The sequence below is a fragment of the Pleurodeles waltl genome, chromosome 8 (genome assembly GCF_031143425.1).
Source record: "Pleurodeles waltl isolate 20211129_DDA chromosome 8, aPleWal1.hap1.20221129, whole genome shotgun sequence".
Taxonomy (NCBI): domain Eukaryota; kingdom Metazoa; phylum Chordata; class Amphibia; order Caudata; family Salamandridae; genus Pleurodeles; species Pleurodeles waltl.
The window spans coordinates 821,171,550-821,190,586 of record NC_090447.1 but is presented as its reverse complement, the minus strand read 5'-3'; positions in this window follow the sequence as shown (position 1 = coordinate 821,190,586).

Genomic DNA, 19,037 nt, shown 5'->3' with positions numbered 1-19,037 from the left:
ATCCTTCGACAAATACATTGGAGAGACCATTTTCCTACCCAGTGTAAGTTGTACTCCTGAAGGAGAACAATATAATGTTGCATACAATCTTTTCAACAAATCCAATCCTAACAAGTTTTCACCACAACCTGTCGTCAGAATAAGGGGTGCTTCCAATTCACAAGGTCCAACAGAAAGGGACATAGGACTAGAAATCGGGTTCCTAACCGGGGCGCCAGAAAAACCTACTGAAACATTCATCTCGCCAGACAAAGGTGCGCCAGAGAGTTTTGAGTGCATAATAGAACTCTTTGTAGCACCAGTATCCAACAGAAAAGGCTCCGACACACCTGAGGTAATCACCTTAACATAAGGTCCATTCTGATCTACTGGAACTAAAAAAACTCCCTCTCTTCGTCTATGGCTGTCCTAGCAATTATTACCTTCCAAGTTCTCATCTTCTGCATAGTAGTCGTCAGCATAGTACTGAGCCGTCCTACCAGACGCGTTATGTTGCTGGTCAAAACTATTCATTGAGTTTTGAGACGGAAAGGAACGCGTGTTCTGGGGGAAACTTCCACGTCCTCTACCTCTAGGAGCTTGTTGAACACCTCGACCTCTTGCGCCAGAAACACCATTCGTACGCTGTAACAAAATAGGACAACTATACTTGAAATGACCCTCTTCTTTACAATATGAACACTGATTGGGACCTACAGGAACACGTGGTTGAGAAAACTCGAACCTTTGCGAGTTTCTCTGGAACTGTTGAGGTTGCTGATAGTTACTCTGACCACCACGTGGCGGATACGCCTGTTGTAAAAGAACCTTCGTCTTTAATTCTTTAGTTTTCTTGTCTGCTCTATCCTTCTTATCTTTATCCCTATTTTCGTAGTACTGTGCAGTAGCCAATATTTGTGCTGAAGAGGAAACGGCCCAAGAACTCTCTGAATCCTTCAATTTCTTACACAGCTCGGCAAGCAAATTGTGCACAAACTTGTCGACGAACAACCGTTGACCACCTTCTGTACTCATATCTTGACCACTGTGATCGATAAACGTTTCCTCAAACCTGGTGAAGAAATCAGACACTGTTTCATCTTTCTTCTGCTTACACGCAGACAATTTATCCCAATTCACACGCATCGCAGGCATTAAAGTCTTCATGTAAGTAATGATTCTAGCAGGCAGTTCTGCTACCAAAGGCTCAGGCTTGGCACCACCAACTTGTCTATCATTTGCAGCACTAATATTAGCCCATGAGTCACCTAACTCTTGTGCATGAGCTGTATGGCGAATCAATCCCCACAAAGGCTGTGGAACAACATTCCCAAATAACATGTCTATGTCGGCTAAATTCATAATGCATGAGTCTGCAGTCTGTGATAATTCCTTATAATACCCTGCAGGGTTTTTACGGGGATCAGGCAAAGTCTGCTTAAGGGCTAAAACTTCAGCTCGCTTCCACGGAACATGTACCCAAACACACTGAAAATGAGCTGGGACAGCATCAATTTGATTAGCAACATCAGCCGCAACGGCGTCCTTCCATACCGGAGGGACTTCTCTCATTGGGTACTGTCGCACCTTTTTTTTAACAGAGGAGTCATGTTGGTACAATGACTGAGAAGGATCCTTATTCCTAAAGGACAACAACGTCGCAACTGCTTTCTCAACATCGGGACCCACAATCGTGCCTTTTTCAAACTCAAACCGTACACGGCACAAATCAGGCGGATTTGTTTCCAAATCATTATCCTCCAATTCCTCACAAAGGAAAGCACACATTTTCTCAAAAACGTATCTTTGTTTTGGTGCTTCCCATCGTATCTTAAAGGGTAAACAACCCATTTACGCGCCACACGGTCAAACATTTCTCTCTCTTGAGAATTAGGCAGTTGACTACGCGACTGCTAACGCTCCGAATCTGGGGTCACACCAGACGACCCAAAGAGAGGAAATATAAGGCTGGCAACAGTATCTGTCATTCTCTGTCGGACAGAAGGAGAAGTTGATGAAAGAACAGGAGGAAAAACAGAGGGAGGCAAGGCAGACGCAGAAGCAGACGCAGAGGCAGTATCAGGAAGAACACCAGAAGAGGCAGTCGATGTAGTACATAAAGTCGTAGGAGGTACAGATGGAGCAGGTAGCGAAGTCGGCGGCCCTTGAAGGGGCTGCGCCACAGTAGTAGGAGCCAACTGAAAAGGAGCTGGCGGCTGTGGAAGAACCTGAGGCACAATAACCGGAGGTTGCACAGCTAAAGGTTGCGGAGGTGCTGTAGCATTCTGCGCATAAGGGGGTGGCGAACTCAACAAGTGTGACATTAAAGGATCTTTCTCAAGTTCTTTTGCTGCATCTTGCTGAAGAAGCGGTAGAACTGGATAACATTTATCGGTCACCAATTTACGTTGCCTGTGCAACTGCTCATTCATCTGTTCTTCTTCATCATCTTTAAACTGCATGGCAGCTTGCATTATCGAGATACCCTCTTCCCTCTTATTTCTCTTTGCTAATTTAATTTCCTTCTGTTTGGCTTCCTTACGCCATAGGCGGAAAGAGTCAAACATCGCCGGCCGGGCTTTCTTCTTGAAAAGTTTAACCTCCAGATTATCCAGAATCTCTGTGTCAAAACTACCATATTGGGGCCATTTTAAAACACCATCATTCCTGGTGTATCGGATCCATACTTCATTATATGTGAGGGGACCTATGCCATGTTTCACATATAGTTCATAGGTTGGAGTTCCAATCGGAGGAACCGGACACGAGTCCTCCAATCGGGAATCCCTATTATAACCAAGACAAAACAAATTTACATATCTGCTAAGACCAGGCATCTTCGCTCTCTATTCTAGCTTCAAACTTCAAAAGATTATCGAATACGATAGCCTCGTGAATACACGAATCCCTCGGCTTTGGTACTTGCAAGTTCCAAATCAAAGATCCCAAGGGGATACCAAACTAAGAACCAAACTAAGGACTGGGAGACGCTCCACTTATACTTAACTGAGGAATCGATGACGTCACCAGAAGACTCGTTTATCGTTTCGCTCTACCAAATCATCAAGGGTCCAAAACAGGGCGATAGTCAGGGCAGCAGTCCTTCGTAGCCGTCGGAAAGCGGGGAACCTCGCAGCAGAGACTTTCGGACCACGTCGACATACAGGGGTCGATGAAGTGGCGGCCTTCCTCCAGAATTTTCACACGAAGCTCCTCACGAACCTCTGGCTTGGACTGGTACCGCTGAAATCGCCCCACGTTGGGCGCCAACTGAAGTACTGGGTTTTTCAGAACACAGTGGTGCCAGGGAACACACCCTAAGACTTCGAGTCCTTCCTGTTTCAGACTACAGAAACACAGAGTCTTCTTGGTGAAGTCAAAGATCTTGTTTATTGGCTGCAGCCAGTAACAGGTATCCTAGAAGTACAACACAGTGTATATTCTCAGGAGACTGCTGCCTTTGCAAAGCTAACCTTCTCTTTTATACAAAATATTATGCTTTAGGCAAACATTCCTTATTTTACAGTTGACCATTCACATATTTTCACTACAAAGAAATAGCAGGTTTATGATGACAAGCCCATATTTCAGTTTGTCCAGCCCTCAATCAATTACCCGGCAAGGCTTAGTACTTTCATAAGATATTGACGGACCCCCAATATAAACGGGCACCTCCTCCTTGTAAAGCAAGTCATAAAGAAAGAAACAGGGACAGGTGTGTGTAAGATTAGGCATGGTTTGTGTGTGATGAAAGGTTTATGATGTGTTGTGCCTTGATACTAATCTCATTCGGCCACTTGGGAAAGAAACTGGCCGAACAGGTTTTGCTTCAGGCAGTGGAGTCAGCTTGCCCAGGTCACAGAGGAGTCAGCAAAGGTGTACGTGTCCTTCAGACTCGTTTTCAGCATTAGACATTGGCCTATGTGAGGGCAATCACAAAATGGCTGTCGTTTAAATGGAACACGAGGGTTCAGGACGGAAACTCTGATATTCGGGTGATTTCGTTACCCGAATATGAATACAATGCTTGTGCATACTATTCTAATCAATCCCGGTCTGCTGATACCAAAATCGTTGTGATACGACGATGTTTATAACACGGGTCCAGAATTTTCAGTACCACAACATACCCAAGAAATGCACCCACAACCCTTCACAGCAGCACAAGCCATACACCCCACAGCAAGAGGTACTCACCCACACAAGGCAAATCCAACTTGTACAAAGTACATACATGTGCCTCACACCCACAAACAATGAAATGAGAGACCAGTGATCTAGAGTGTGCCGCCAAAACACAGGCCACACATAAACTTTTAATTCAGCTCTCTGAGCAAACAAATTGTAAATAAGGCCAATGGCCAGTCCATAGTGCTACAAGTCCCATGCGCCACAATGGCCCCAACCTGACTCCCACAAGTGCTACGGTACTCCACCTCATAGGGGCAACAATGGGGCATCCAGGCACCTCAGGGAACAGGGTAGGGAGTGTTGGGGGTGGGGATTTACGACGGGGTAGAGCTTTCAGAAGGTGGAGGGGGTTTGGGTTTGGCCTTGGAAGGTGGGGGAGTGTGCTTGGACCGGGTGGAGGCAGATGGAACTGCCTCAGCATGGGGCTTATTTTTCTCTGGGGAAGGGGCACGGGAAGGTGAAGGGCGGACAGGGTGGGCTGTGACGTGTAAGGAGTGAAAAGGGCAAGGAGGTGTGCACGTTTAGGGACGAGACAGGGTGGGCTAGTGGGTTGGAATAGGTCAGCACGGGAGAAGAAAAGTTTCTTTGGTGCAATTGGGTTGGGCCTGGAGGAAGGCGTGGGAGTGGAGGTAGAGGGTGTGGTCATAAGTGGTGTAGGTGTACGTGTTGTGGGTGCAGGTGACTGGACAGTATGCTGAGGTGTGGTGGATGTGTGATGGGTGGGTGTTTTGGTGTGTTTGTCTGTTTTTGGAGGAGGGGGGTGGACACAGTGGGACAAGACAGGCTGCCAGTGTGTATGTATGTTGTTTGGGTGTCTGCAACTCTGGTGAGTGTGCTGCATGTGCCAACTAAAGTAGTTGTGGTGAGTGCAGGTGTGGTGTCTGGGGTGCATGTATGGATGTGTGCTATTGTGGTGACTACAGGAATAGTGTCAGCAACAGTGAATGAAAGCGCAGTGCCTGGGGGTGTGTATGTAGAGGGGACAGACAGGGAGGCAGAAGAGGTGGGCACACTGGGGGAAGTGGATGTTGCTGTGTGTGCATGAGTTTGTTGGCTGTGTGAATGCTTGTGGTGGGAGGTGTGCTGCTTGTGCTTTGAAGTGTGCTTCTTGTGTGTTGAGGTGTGTGCCTGCGTGTCAGAATGTGTGCTTTGGATGGGTGAAGGGAGTGGGGTGCTGGAAGGGGTAGAGGAGGTTGGGGGGGGGACGGAATGACCAGGGACACTGGCTGCCGTCAAAGAGGAGGCCAGAGCCTGAAAAGATCTCTGTAGGCCAGAAACGGCACCATGAATGCCATCCAGATAGGCATTGGTCTGCTGCATTTCTGATGCTAGCCCCTGGCGCATTGTGGGTGTTATAGGCCATTGTGTTTCCTTTCAGAGGTTGGTGGCTGTGCACAGGGGGAGGGATGTGGGCCTGTTGGTGGGTTTGTGGGCATGCAGGGTGACTGGATGTAGTGATTGTGGCCTGGGTGGAGTAGTGGTCCTGGTGGGTGTTGGAGGGGTGGGATGGTGCATGCATTCCAAGTGTAATCAATATGGGGTAAATGTAGACGACTTACCCAAGTCCATTCCTCCAGTGAGTCCAGTGAGTCCCTCAGGGTAAAGGATGGCCAGTACCTTTTCCTCCCAGTCAGTGTAGTCGGTGGTGTTGGTGGAGGTCCTCCCCCAGTCTTCTGGACTGCAATGTGGTACCTGCATGCCATGGCCCTGACCTTCCCCCGCAGGTCATTCCATCTCTTGCAGATGTCATCCCTGGTGCGTGGATGGTGTCCCACTGCATTGACCCTGTTGACAATAGTCTGCCATAGGTCAATCTTCCTGGCGATGGGTGTGTGCTACACCTGAGCCCCGAATATTTGCGGCTCGACCTTCATGATCTTGTCCGCCATGGTCCTTAGTTCCCTTTCTGTAAAGCGTGGGTGTTTGGGGGGTGCCATGGTGAGTGTTGTGACTGGTGTCTGTTGTGGATCTCGGTGAGGGTGCTCTTGTGTGGTTGGGTGTAAGTATCATGGATTGTGGCATTCAGTGTCTGTTTCTGGTGCTCTCTGTCTTTGCTGGCCTACTTTTGATGCAAAGGATTGTGGGGTGTGTCTGTGAGTGTTTTGTGGTGTGGATGTGTGTCAGGCGTGTGGGATTCTAACTTATCCAATGTGTGCACTTTTTACTGTTGGGTCCGCTTGCCGCTCGTGGCTGTCTGCCCCGCCAATGGTCGTTCGGCCTCCACTGACCACCAATGTGATTTGTGCATCATTATTGGAGGTCCAGCATTTCTGCCGACAAGGTCCTGGTGGAGACTGGTGGAGTGGTGATTTTTGTCGTAATTTGATTTTTGGTTCATTATATGGCAGGTTTCTGTTCACCTCCAATGGCGGTCTTCTGTTCACCGTCGCCATGGTGGTCAGTGGTGTTTACCGCCGTGTACATAATGACCGCCTTAATCTGTTAATTTTATTTAATTTTCTAAACATTTGCAGACACCCTGAGGAGGCTTAGCGGACCCCCCAGGGGTCACCGGACAACAGGCCGAGAACCACTGATCTAGTGATAAACAGACTAAGGGATTTTAAAAAGTACATTAAGAACTATGGCCCTCATTATGACATTGGCGGTAAATGCTGCTTACCACAGCGATGATGGCCGCAAACATACCGCCGCGGTGGCGGATATCCATTCACCATATTATGACACACTCACACCAATCCGACAGAATACTGCCACATACACAAATCCGCCAGCCCAAAGGCCAGTGGTAAAGTGTTGGTACCGACACCCATACCGTTACGCCAACAAAACAACGCCCACCACATTATGACCCACGAATCACCACGGCGGACATTCAACGGCGGTAAACCATTGGCGGTACACACCGTCGCGCTCAGAATGGACACTCAAATACAAAACAACACTACATTGGCCAAAACCAAAATCACACACCTGACACTCATACACACACCACACACACTCACCCACAGCATCATAAAACACACATCCACATTACCCACAACCCTTTACGAACACCAGTTATTGCCACCAGACTGAAACCAAGACCACTGAGCCACCTACACACACAAACCACAAACATCCACACATCTATCACTTACCCCACATCCCATACCCCACCACATTACTCAACACCCTCCCACCAACACACCACACAACACCCATGTCCCCACTAAGACAACCCTGTTTCACTGATGAGGAGTTGCAGGTCATGGTGGAGGAAATAGACAGGGTAGAGACACAGCTGTTTAGAGCACAGGTACAGCAAATATCCATTGCCAGAAAGATGGAGCTATGGCGGAGAATTGTGGACAGGGTGAACGCCGTGGGACAGCATCCAAGAACAAGGGACAACATCAGGAACAGGTGGAATGACCTACGGGGCAAGGTACGTTCTGTGACAGCAAGGCACCAGCTCACCATCCAGAGGACTGGTGGTGGACCTCTACCTCCTCCCCCACAGCTCACAGCATGGGAGGAGCAAGTCTTGGCAATACTGCATCCTGAGGGACTCATTGGAATTGCTGGAGGACTGGACACTGGTGAGTCAATATTTCCGACTTATCACCCTCCATGCCTGCATGCCATCACACCCCCTCACCCTCACTCCCATCACTCCCCTACATCCCACAAACTGCACCTACACATATGACTAACCCCAATGCCTAGCCCTGCATGCTATACCAATGCATGGACAGCCCTCCCAGCCCTGTGTGGACACCCATCACAAAAGCATACACAGCATGGAAAACTAACAAGCCCATAATACATCACCATACACAAACAAAGGCGGCAGGGCAACAGCAATGATAGAGGGGAAGCCAGGAATGTACAATTTGTCACAGACATGAAGCATAATACATCACTTACATTCCCACAGGTGCACCAGCCAATCTCAGTGGAGAGGAGGTGCCAAGTATAACCAGTCCCCCAACAGAAGATGCCCCCAGTGATGACACTAACTCTGGACTTCAGGATCTGGATGAACTACCTGGCACATCAGGGACCATTGGTCAGTCGGACACCCCAGCCCACTCACAGTCCACCACAGAGCCTCCCGTATCAGTATCCAACACCACAGAACCCACCCAATGTCCCCACACCTCTGTCCCCGGGACACGTCAATCAGCAGGGTGCCCACCTGTACAGGGACCCCAGTCCACACCTCACCCACAAGACATTCAGGGTCCTGGGGTCAGTGGCAGTGGGCACACAGTTCAGGGGACAGAGGCACAGGGCTACAGGGACACTGGGAGAACCGCTGTGCGCCAGAGGGAGGACAGGCCCAGGGAACCGACTCTCCAGGAGGCACTCACTAATGTCCTGGGAGCTTACCAACAATCCCAGGACAAGATGGGCCAGATCCTTACCAACATGCAGGAGAACAAGCGGCTGCAGGAGGAACACCATCAGGAGATCAGGGAGGATTTGAAGGCCCTCAACACCACCATGCTCTCTATAGCAGGGATGCTTACAGACATGGCCAACATCATGAGGGAATGGACAGTACACCAGCAGGCCCCTACCACCAGCCAGCCTACTGACCAGACCTCCACTTCCACTGCAGCTAGTGGGCAGGAGGACCTGTCACTGGACCAACAGGCCACCAGAACCCCTTCCCCTGTAGAAGGTGAACCACCCCATAAACGTTCCCTGCGACCCAGACAGAAGCCAGAGACACTTGCCAAGACCAAGATCACCGCAAGGAAACAAGACTCTCCTGAATGTACCCCTTGTGTCCCACCCTGTCACCTTGTCCACTTTGAACTGCGTTTGCTCCCCTTCCTGTGGCCATTGGACACTGGATTTGTGCTACAAACAGAATGGAACCATACCCTGGACTTTCCTCTACCATCACCCCATTCCATTGCACTTTCCCATCAATTATTTGCACTACAATAAACACCCTTGAAAACAACTTGACTGATAGTGTTTAATGTGATGAAAATGTGCATTTATGAAAACAATCACACCATGAGCAAATGATCTGAAAACTGAGATAGCATACAATTAATGACCTGTAGCTGTCTGTAGTCATCACATCAGTACACTGTTGTAATATCAGCCAACATCTGCAAAATAAGAAGCCATTGGTGACAGTAAGTAGAGATGCAAAGGGAGTGAATGCCATACTGCTACAGCCACACAGATAAAACAATAGTCAGAGGAATGGTTGGTTACACTGTCTTACTTGTGTGTCATTGGAAGTATTGGCTTATAACTTCTGTTCTGTTGTCCACATCCTCATCCTCTGCCTCCTCATCCTTACTGTCCTCAGTGTCCACTGCTGCCACAGGGGCATTTCCAGTCTCCTCCTGCAGATAAGGCACATGTCATCTGAGGGCCAGGTTGTGCAACATGCAGAATGCCACTACTATCTGGCAGACCTTCTCGGGTGAGTAGCACAGGGATCCACCAGTCAGATGCAAGCATCTGAACCTGGCCTTCAGGAGGCCGAAGGTCTTTTCAATAATTCTCCTGGTTCGCCCATGTGCATCATTGTATCGATTCTCAGCCCCTGTCCTGGCATTCCTCACAGGGGTCAGGAGCCACAATAGGTTTGGGTAGCCTGAGTCACCTGCAAGTATTGAGGGACAAACATTAGCCTTACACAATGGGATAGGGTTACCACCAGAAGGCATACACTGACATACATTGGGTGGGCACTCAGGCTCACTCTATCAGCCACACTCTGTGCCTCTGTAGTTGTGCCATCAGCTGTGGGATGCTGCTATTCCTCAGGACAAAGGCGTCATGCATCGACCCAGGATACTTGGCAGTGACGTGGGAGATGTACTGGTACGCCAGGCACGCCATTTGCACATTGAGTGAGTGGAAACTCTTCTGATTCCTGAACACCTGTTCATTCTGGCATTGGGGGGACAAACACAATATGTGTTCCATCAATCGCCCTAACAATATTTGGTATATGTCCCATTGCATAGAATCCTGCTTTCAGAATGGCCAAATCTTCCACCTGGGGGAAAGCGATGTAGCTGCATATGTGTTTGACCAAGGCAGACAGAACCCTTGCCAGTACGATTGAGAACATTGGCTGTGACATTCCTGCTGCCAAGCCCACTGTCACTTGGAAAGAACCAGTTGCCAGGAAATGGAGCACTGATAGGACTTGCACAAGAGGGGGATCCCAGTGGGATGACGGATAGCTGATATCAGATCGGGCTCCAATTGGGCACACTGCTCTGTGATTGTGGCCCTGTCCAGTCTATAGGTGAGTATTGTGTGCCTCTCTTCCAGTGTAGCCAAGTCCACAAGGGGTCTGTACACGGGGGCTTGTTTTCTCCTCCTCCTATTCTTCCGCAGTGGTAGGTATCTAAGGGACACAAGAGTGAGTAGACTGTCACAATTTGAACAATGGAACCACCATCTCAGTGTACATAGATTATTAATGTGATGGGACAGTGGGAATAGCAATGTACGTGCAATAATCAGCAATGACGCAGTTATGGATTATCTGAATGTTGTCCACCACCATTATATGGTGACAACCTGTCTAGTATGTAGGGACAGGTGGAAGTGAGGTAACTCCGCCGACGTTGGGCATCGTGGCGGAAGGCGGTCTTGCACCGCCGTGCAATTCCTCATTGGCCTATATGGGGCTCTATGGAGTACAGTGGCCAATGGGGATGAGCAGCGGCGGTGATGGTATACACTGCCGTGGATGTGACCACCATTTTCTATCTAAATCCTCACTTGATTCCTGACTTTCCACAGGACAACACCTACTCTGCGTGTGCTGCTGTGACCTGAATCTGGAACCTACCATGGCGTGTGTGACCGGGGAAAGGGCCCCTGCCTTCACTTCAGAGGAGTTTGATGATTTGGTGGAAGGGCTCCTACCCAGTATGGACTGCTGTATGGGCCTCCAGACCAACAGGTGAGTACACCTTGGACACAAAGCATGTGCCAATGTTGCATGGAGATGTGTGTGCAACCATTCTGTAATTTGGGGGGGTGGTATGTCTGTTGCCAGTGTACATGGTGGACGCCGGGTGATGTGTGTTCCAATGGAGATGGAAATGGCATTTGTGGGCCACATGTGTGACAGGTTGGATTGTATGTGTAATTGTGTCCTTCCGTCTGTATTACCTCTGCAGGTCAGCGCCCATCAGAAGAAGAGATTGTGGCGTGCCATCGCCAAGGACGTGCGAACCCTGGGGGTCTACAGCAGGCAGAGCACCCACTGTCGGAAAAGGTGGGAGGACCTGAGACGCTGGGCATGGAAGACCGCGCAGGCCCAGCTCAGCTAGGGGTGGCCTCCCAATGAGGAAGGGGTGCCCGTCGGAACCTGACTCCCCTGATGGCCTGCATACTTGCAGTGGCCTACCCAGATCTTGATGGGCGCTTGAGGGCATCACATCAGCCACAAGCAGGTGAGTACAGTGGGCATAATTGCAATCATTGGTAGGTGGATTGGGATCCGGGTGGTGGTTGTGAGTCAGTGGGTGCCCCTTAATGCCAGGTCAGACATTGCAGTGTGACCCAGCTCAAGGGTAATGGGTGTATAGCAAATTCAGGAAACCTAGCTAGGTTGTATTCCATGTCAGACAGGGCTTAGTGGGTCCCAGGAGAGCTGCAGTTGGCGGTGTTTGGCCCTCATGTTGCAGTGGCACCTAGCCAATTGATTGCCAGTGTGGTTCATAGTGCTCAATTCTGAACCCCATGTGTGATGGTAATGTGTATGCCAACTGTGGTGTTGGTGCTGTAATTGACCCAGTGTTCCTTTTCTCCCCCCATCCTGTCCATGTGTGCATTAGCATCATCTGGTGGAGGAGCAGGGGCACCGGCGACTGCGGGAGCTGCATCCCACAGGACCTGGGAGGCAGAGTCCACCCATGCCGAGGGAACCAGTGGGACGGAGGGGGATGGGAGCTCCCTGGTGGTGGCGGTCACCTCTGGGACCACCCCAGCTCCACGTACAACCGCTACCCCCGTAGTAGCACCTCCCTCCCAGTAGCCCCTCACCGAGTTGCCAGCGCCCGTTCACCCAGGAGGGTGGGCATCTCCTTCTCCACAGGCACCTCAGGCCCTGGCCCAGTGAGCCCTGTTGCCCTGAGTGAGGAGGGTATTGACCTCCTGAGAACCATCTCTGTAGGGCAGTCAACCATAGTGAATGCCATCCAGGGGCTGGCATCCTAGGTTCAGCAATGCAGTGCATTCCTGGAGGGCATCCACGGTGGATTATCGGCCCAACAGAGATCGTCCCAGGCTCTGGCCTCCTCTCTGATGGCAGCCATTGTCCCTGTTCCAACTGTCCTCCCTCCAACTACCACTTCCCAGTCTCCTCAACCCCAACCCATCCCATGCACAAATACAGACAAGCATGCACACAAAACATCAGATAAGAGTAGCACAGTCAAACACAGGCAGCACACATCAGGCCACAGGCACTCACACAAACACAGACAGTTGCACACACACCATCCACTGCCTCCACTGTCTCCCCCTCCTCCTCCTCCCTCACAGTCACAGCCACACTCACACCTGCATGCACTACTTCAACAGCCAGCACCACCATCACCACACCAAGCAGCACACACACCTCACTAGCAGACACCTCCACAACATTCATCCATGCGTCCCCTGTGTACTCTCCCACCCTGTCTATCCCACCCCCCCTAAGGGACACAAATGCTGGCACTCAGACACTCAACAGCCATCCACCTCACACACGCACACTACCCATGCACCTGCACCCAAGTCCAGCAGACATACTCCTCCAACAACCAATCATTTAACCTCCACTATCATGCCTCCTCCCTCATCCCTCCCCACCCCCCAGAAACTTTTCCTTGCCCAACTTGACCTCTTCCCTCCCCCCCTAACCACCGTCATGCCCATAGGAGCAGGGTCCCAGTGACCCAGCCCAGCACCTCAGCCAAACAGTCCACGTGGACAGTGGAGGCACCTCCTAGTCGTAGAGCCAAGAAAGTGAAGGATCCCACTCCACCAGCCAGGAAAGTGAAGGATCCACTCCACCAGCCAGGAAAGGGAAGGATCCCACCCCACCAGCCAGGAAAGGGAACGATCCCACTCCATCAGCCAGGCAAGTAAAGGATCCCACTCCACCAGCCAGGAAAGGGAAGGATCACACTCCACCAGCCAGGAAAGTGAAGGATCCCACTCCACAAGCCAGGAGGGGTAAGGTTCCCACTCAACCACCAATGACAGCAGTGGTTCCCACTCAACCACCAATGACAGCAATGGTTCCCACTAAAACACCAATGAAAGGCAAGAAGCCCTCACCTCCAGCTGAGACACAGCAGCCTTCTCCTCCAGCAGAGGCTGCTCAGGAGACACCTCTGCCAGCAGAGACAATGCAGCCCTCACCTCCAGCAGAGGGCATGTAGGCCACCCTCCAGGGACTGTTGTACTAGGAGCCCCCTCCAGAAGCAGTGGGCGAGTTCCCCACTTCAGAGACTGTGACCTTGCACTCCCCAGCATTGGGAAATGGGCATGGAGCCCCCTCCAGAAGCAGTGGGCGAGTTCCCCACTTCAGAGACTGTGACCTTGCACTCCCCAGCATTGGGAAATGGGCATGGAGCCCCCTCTAGGAGCAGAGGGCAAGTTCCCCACCTCAGAGACTGGACAATGGTTCATGTATAATATTTGTCACTTCGGTACTCATGGTGGTTGTAGTCATGTGAATACATTTTCAATTCTGCCTTAGTGTTGTCCTTCCATTATTATGACATGTGTCCTGTTTTTCGTCTGCAGCTAGTTGTGTGTGTGAATGGTGTGTGTTGTGTGTGTGTGTGTGTGTCACTCTCCTTTTCCTCCCTCCCGTGTGTGCTAGGCGGCTGTACTCACCGTCGTTGGCCTTGGTGTTCTAGGTGGAGCATGGCATAGAAAAGCATCGGGAAGACCTGCAGTTCCGGTTCCATGGTGTTGTTGATCTTCTCTATGTCTCTAATGGTGAGTCTTTGGCCTTCTGAGTTGTGTTTCCGCTAGGCATTTCATGGCGTTGGTACTGCCACAAAATTGTGGCAGTGTGCTGTGTCATAATATGGTGGACTGTACCTTGTCTTCTGCCTGGCTGTTGATGACGAATATGTGACAGAACAACTAGGTCCTAAACAACTATAGCCTAAACCACTACTGCTAAACAACTAAAAAGGCTCTACAACTAAGTACTGAACAACTACTGTCTAAACAACAATTGTGCCTGAATAACAATTGCCTGAACAACTAATATATATATATATATATATATATATATATATATATATATATATATATATATATATATATTCTAAACAACTACTAAACCATCAAAACCAAAAAGAAAACCTTACCTTAAAATTAGTTGGTCAGGCAATTGTTATTCAGGCACAATTGTTGTTTAGACAGTAGTTGTTTAGTACTTAGTTGTAGAGACTTTTTAGTTGTTTAGCAGTAGTGGTTCAGGCAAGTAGTGGTTTAGCCTAGTTGTTCAGGATGTTTCCCAGTTGATGGCTACCGCCGTGGTCAGTGGTGTTAACACCCTGCCGGTTGGTGTGGTACATTGGCTGTCAATGGGAGTTATCAACGCCATGGTCATAATTTGGCGGTAATTACCACCAGCCTGCTGGGGATTTTACTGCCACTTTATCACTCAACGTCAATGTCATAATGACCACCTATATGCCAAAAGACAATCTGACAAAGCCACAGAGACAGTCAATAAAAAGTTAGCAAAATGAAATAGACATTTTCATCAAAGCTTTGGATAAATGACTCAGTATTGTGTTGCAGAGAAAAGAACAGTATCTGAAAGAAGCATACATACAATTAAATAATAGTGAAGCTACATTGAAATATTGTGGAAGAATACAAACAAACAATAAGGGTGAAAGATATGTTACGGGACTGAGAGAGAGAACATATGGACAATGATAAATATAAATTCCTAAGGACTGACATCCCTCTGTGCCTTTACTACTATCTGTTAGTAAAGATATGAAAAATCAAGAACAGCCAGACAGACTATTTGTTTCCTCACCAAATACATGGATGGAAGGAATGTGTTTGTTTTCCTTTGTCCAAAGCTTGTCCTCGTAAGTAAGAGAGATTAGTAAAATATATAATACACCTTGGAAGAAAAGCTATCTGTTCGAGATGTCAGGAGTTTGTACAAGTCAATTAGATAACAAGGTGGTGTAGCAGCCTGTCATCTTTCCTCCAAGCGACGCCCATCGAAAAATACACAACATTCACAAATGCTTTTACTACTGATTGAGATGTTTCTGATTTCTTTATATTTGAGAAATCATTATATAAAGTTATTGTAGGAAACTGCAATTGGCACCTGCTTCACCTCCAGCTATTCAAATCTTTTAGCAGGCTTGTGGGAGGAGTCAGTGTTCTGGTGAAAGAATATGGGCAATTCATGCACTATCTTGTGGTGTGGTTGCATTTTATTGATGGCTTATTTATCATATAGAAAGGTACAAAAGAGTCAGCAATGAGATGTATAAACGCCTTGAATCAGAATAAACGAAATCCAAATGTTATGAGTCGAATTAACAAGAAATAAATAGAATCCCTAGACCTGAAAGTGAGAGTACAGAGAGACAAACTAGAAACCTTGATGTTTAGGGAGAAAATGACAGGGAGCACAATTTTAAATGCTCAAATTAGGCATCCCCCTCCATTAAAATAGACTATCCCATACTATGACATTTTACAAGCTAAACAAAACTGAAGTATAAAGGAAGCCTTGAAAACGAGAAAACAATTAATGAGGTGAACCTTCAAACAGGGAGAAGGCATCATGAGAAAGTTTTAAAATACTAGAGAAGAAATTAGAGAATGCCAAAGGAGAAGATCTGCATTTGGCCAGAAACAAAAAGATCTGTAAGGAAACCCAGAAATAAGATTGATTACAACTCAAAGCAATCAAACGAAAGGCCTGAATGGTATTTTGAAAAATACTGGAAAGTATTAAAATCTAATCAGATCAAAGGTATAAACATGGTAAATAGACTTTGTATCACAAACAGAAATTCACCACCTTTAATGGACAAAGTAGGAAGAGGATATGTAAATACGCCTAATGGGTAGCATGGATCAACAAGTCAAGATGGTTTAGAAGATGCACAAAGTGCTATGCTTATAAATACTCAAGAGATCTTATGGCATACCAAATGGTTCACAGTTATAGAGTAAGAGAAAACCTGCAATTTAGATTTTGTGGCATATATATTTATATGTCCAGATAATAAATACTATGTGGGTAGAATATTCATTGCACTAAAGAAGCGAATACTTGAACATGTGTGATGAAAAACATTTACACCTCATATCCAGTAGCCTGACACTGGTTAACACAATAACAGTCACCTACAAAAACTACACATTTGTATCACCAACAGAATTAAGTTGAGTCCAAGGGAGGGAGACAGCAAAAGGAGTTGAGGATATTAGAACCACGCTTCAAAACAGATTAAAATAGTAAGAGCCCAGCTAGCTTAAACGTCGATGTAGAATTATGGGTACATATATAAACAAATATAATTTAGTGTGTATAAGAATATTTACAAATGGAATGTTTCTACATAAGGATTTAGGAACATATTTGATTGAAGATTGTACTGTACATAGATATATGCTCTATAATGTGAATTAAGGTATTGTGCGGTGTTCTGTTCTAAAGGTTCACCACACAGGACCTGGGGGACATCATATAATATTGCAGCAATTCGAGATATTGGATCTGAAACAGAATGATGAAATTGAATTAATAATGAATGGAAAAATACACAATTTAAAGTAGTGATTTGCCGCAAGGAGCATGAATGAATTCTGATTGGTGCCTTGAACATGGAAAGCCCTTTAAGGGCAAGATGGGGCTGACTAAAAATGAAATATAATTGAACCACATTAAATTAAATGATGACTAGACACTAATATGGTGTGGATTGTATCTAAAGTTATCTATACTTTCCTCTCTTATATCCTTTAAAAGAAATTTCAATTAAACCCACTAAGACCCCTTTCAGGCACACCCTCTAGAATGTGTGGGTGACTGGTATTGCTATTCAAGTGATGAGATTTGGGTTTATGAAGTGACATGAACAGTGAATGTCCACCTTATGTTTCTACTCATGTGAGAGAAGTTTACAACTACTATATGTAAAGAACTACAAACAGTATTTTCGGTCTGAAAAAGTATGTGGCATCTGTTACTGTTACTATCTCATCAAATCTTGCAAATGTGAAAGTAGGCCCAAAAAATATACATGCGGACACAAGTGCAGTGCTTTAACTTCTTATGCTTTGCGTGATGGGCACTTGTAGGTGAGGAAAAGAATGTAGTCTAAAAGTGAATCTGCTCGCCTCGACTTCAGAACCATAGATATCTGAAACCTCATAATCAAACAGAGCAGATGATCACAGGGTTGAAGTTGGGAAAGTGTGCATTATAGAAAGTTAGCATTGTTGGGAATTAGGTATTAGGCAGCTGTAACATCTTACATGTAAAGTTATCTATAGTTTCCCCTCCTAAACACTGAGAAAACAATTTCAGTTAAACCCATATGATAACCTTTGGACACACCTGTCAGTATCTTTAGGGCATGTTGTTTCTTGGCTGTCAAGCCTTCATCCAATTGATACATTCTTAGTTGAGAGTAAAGGTCATCAAACCTCCAATCAGTAGTTGGAAGAACTGCAAGGTGAGTAGCTCATCAATCTTAAGCCCCACACCAAAGTCATTCCGTGTAGCTATGTGCCCTACAGGAACAGTTTTTTCAAATGTGGGTGTCTGGGTGTTGCAAGTCCAAGTCCGGGTCCAGTGGGATGCTGATATAGCTATTCAAGCAATGAGATTTACAAAGTAATGTGAGCTGGTAATTTGCACCTTCTCCAATCAATGTGAGTAAGCTATACAGCTACAATGTCTGAAGAAGTACTAACAGAAGTTTCAATGTCAGAATAGTATGTGGCATAATTTGTTACTATCATCAAATCATGTGACCTCAAATCTGAAAGTAGGCCCGCAAAGTATATAAAAATATGTAATGAAAGTACAGGTGTAGCGCTTTAACCTCTTATGGTTTGTGTGATGTTTGCTGTAGGTGAGAGAAGAGAATGTAGTCTAAAAGTAAAGTTACTTGCCTCTGTTTCCAAACAAATGTAAGAAAACTCATAATCAAAAATACAAGATGACCAAAGAGTTGGAGCTGGGAAATTGTGCATTGTACCAAATTAGTATGGTTTGGGGTTGGGGCGTAAGCAGCTGAAACATTTGGCATCTAAAGACATCTTTATAGGGTGGAGACAAGATGGCTGCAGAGTAGGGCATGCTTTCTCCAATCTCTGCCTAGCCTGAATGTGTGACTGTGACCACAGGGGGCTCGACCCACACTGGACTTGGAGAAGCGACCCCTCCCCCGGTGATGGAGAGGCACTGAAAGCATTGTTTGTAGCGGGGTGACCCAAGGCAGCTGGGGGCAGATGACTGCTGGATGATGACACAAGGGCCATAGCCTCAAGAAGGCAGCCACGAAGTGAGAGACTGTGACCTTAGCCCACCATCAGCTATCAGTCAGGCCTCATTAAACAGTACCTGGGACCGACATCTGTGTTGGGAGAGCAGCCCACTGGTGCCACAGAATGAGCCAATACAACTATGATGATCACTCGGCTGCAGCCGAGCTGTGGAGCAGGCTGCCCTTTAGGAATGGAGGAGGTATCCCTCAATTGACAGCCCTTTCTGGGGATGCTCAAAATGCCACGTCTACAAGGATCCAGCATTCCTGGATCGAGTGAGGAGGGAACGAACCCCCAGGAGAGGGTCAGCACTGGGAGATGGGCTGCTGTGTGCTGAGGTTCGTCTTAGCTCCTGGAACCGCAGAGACCGCAGT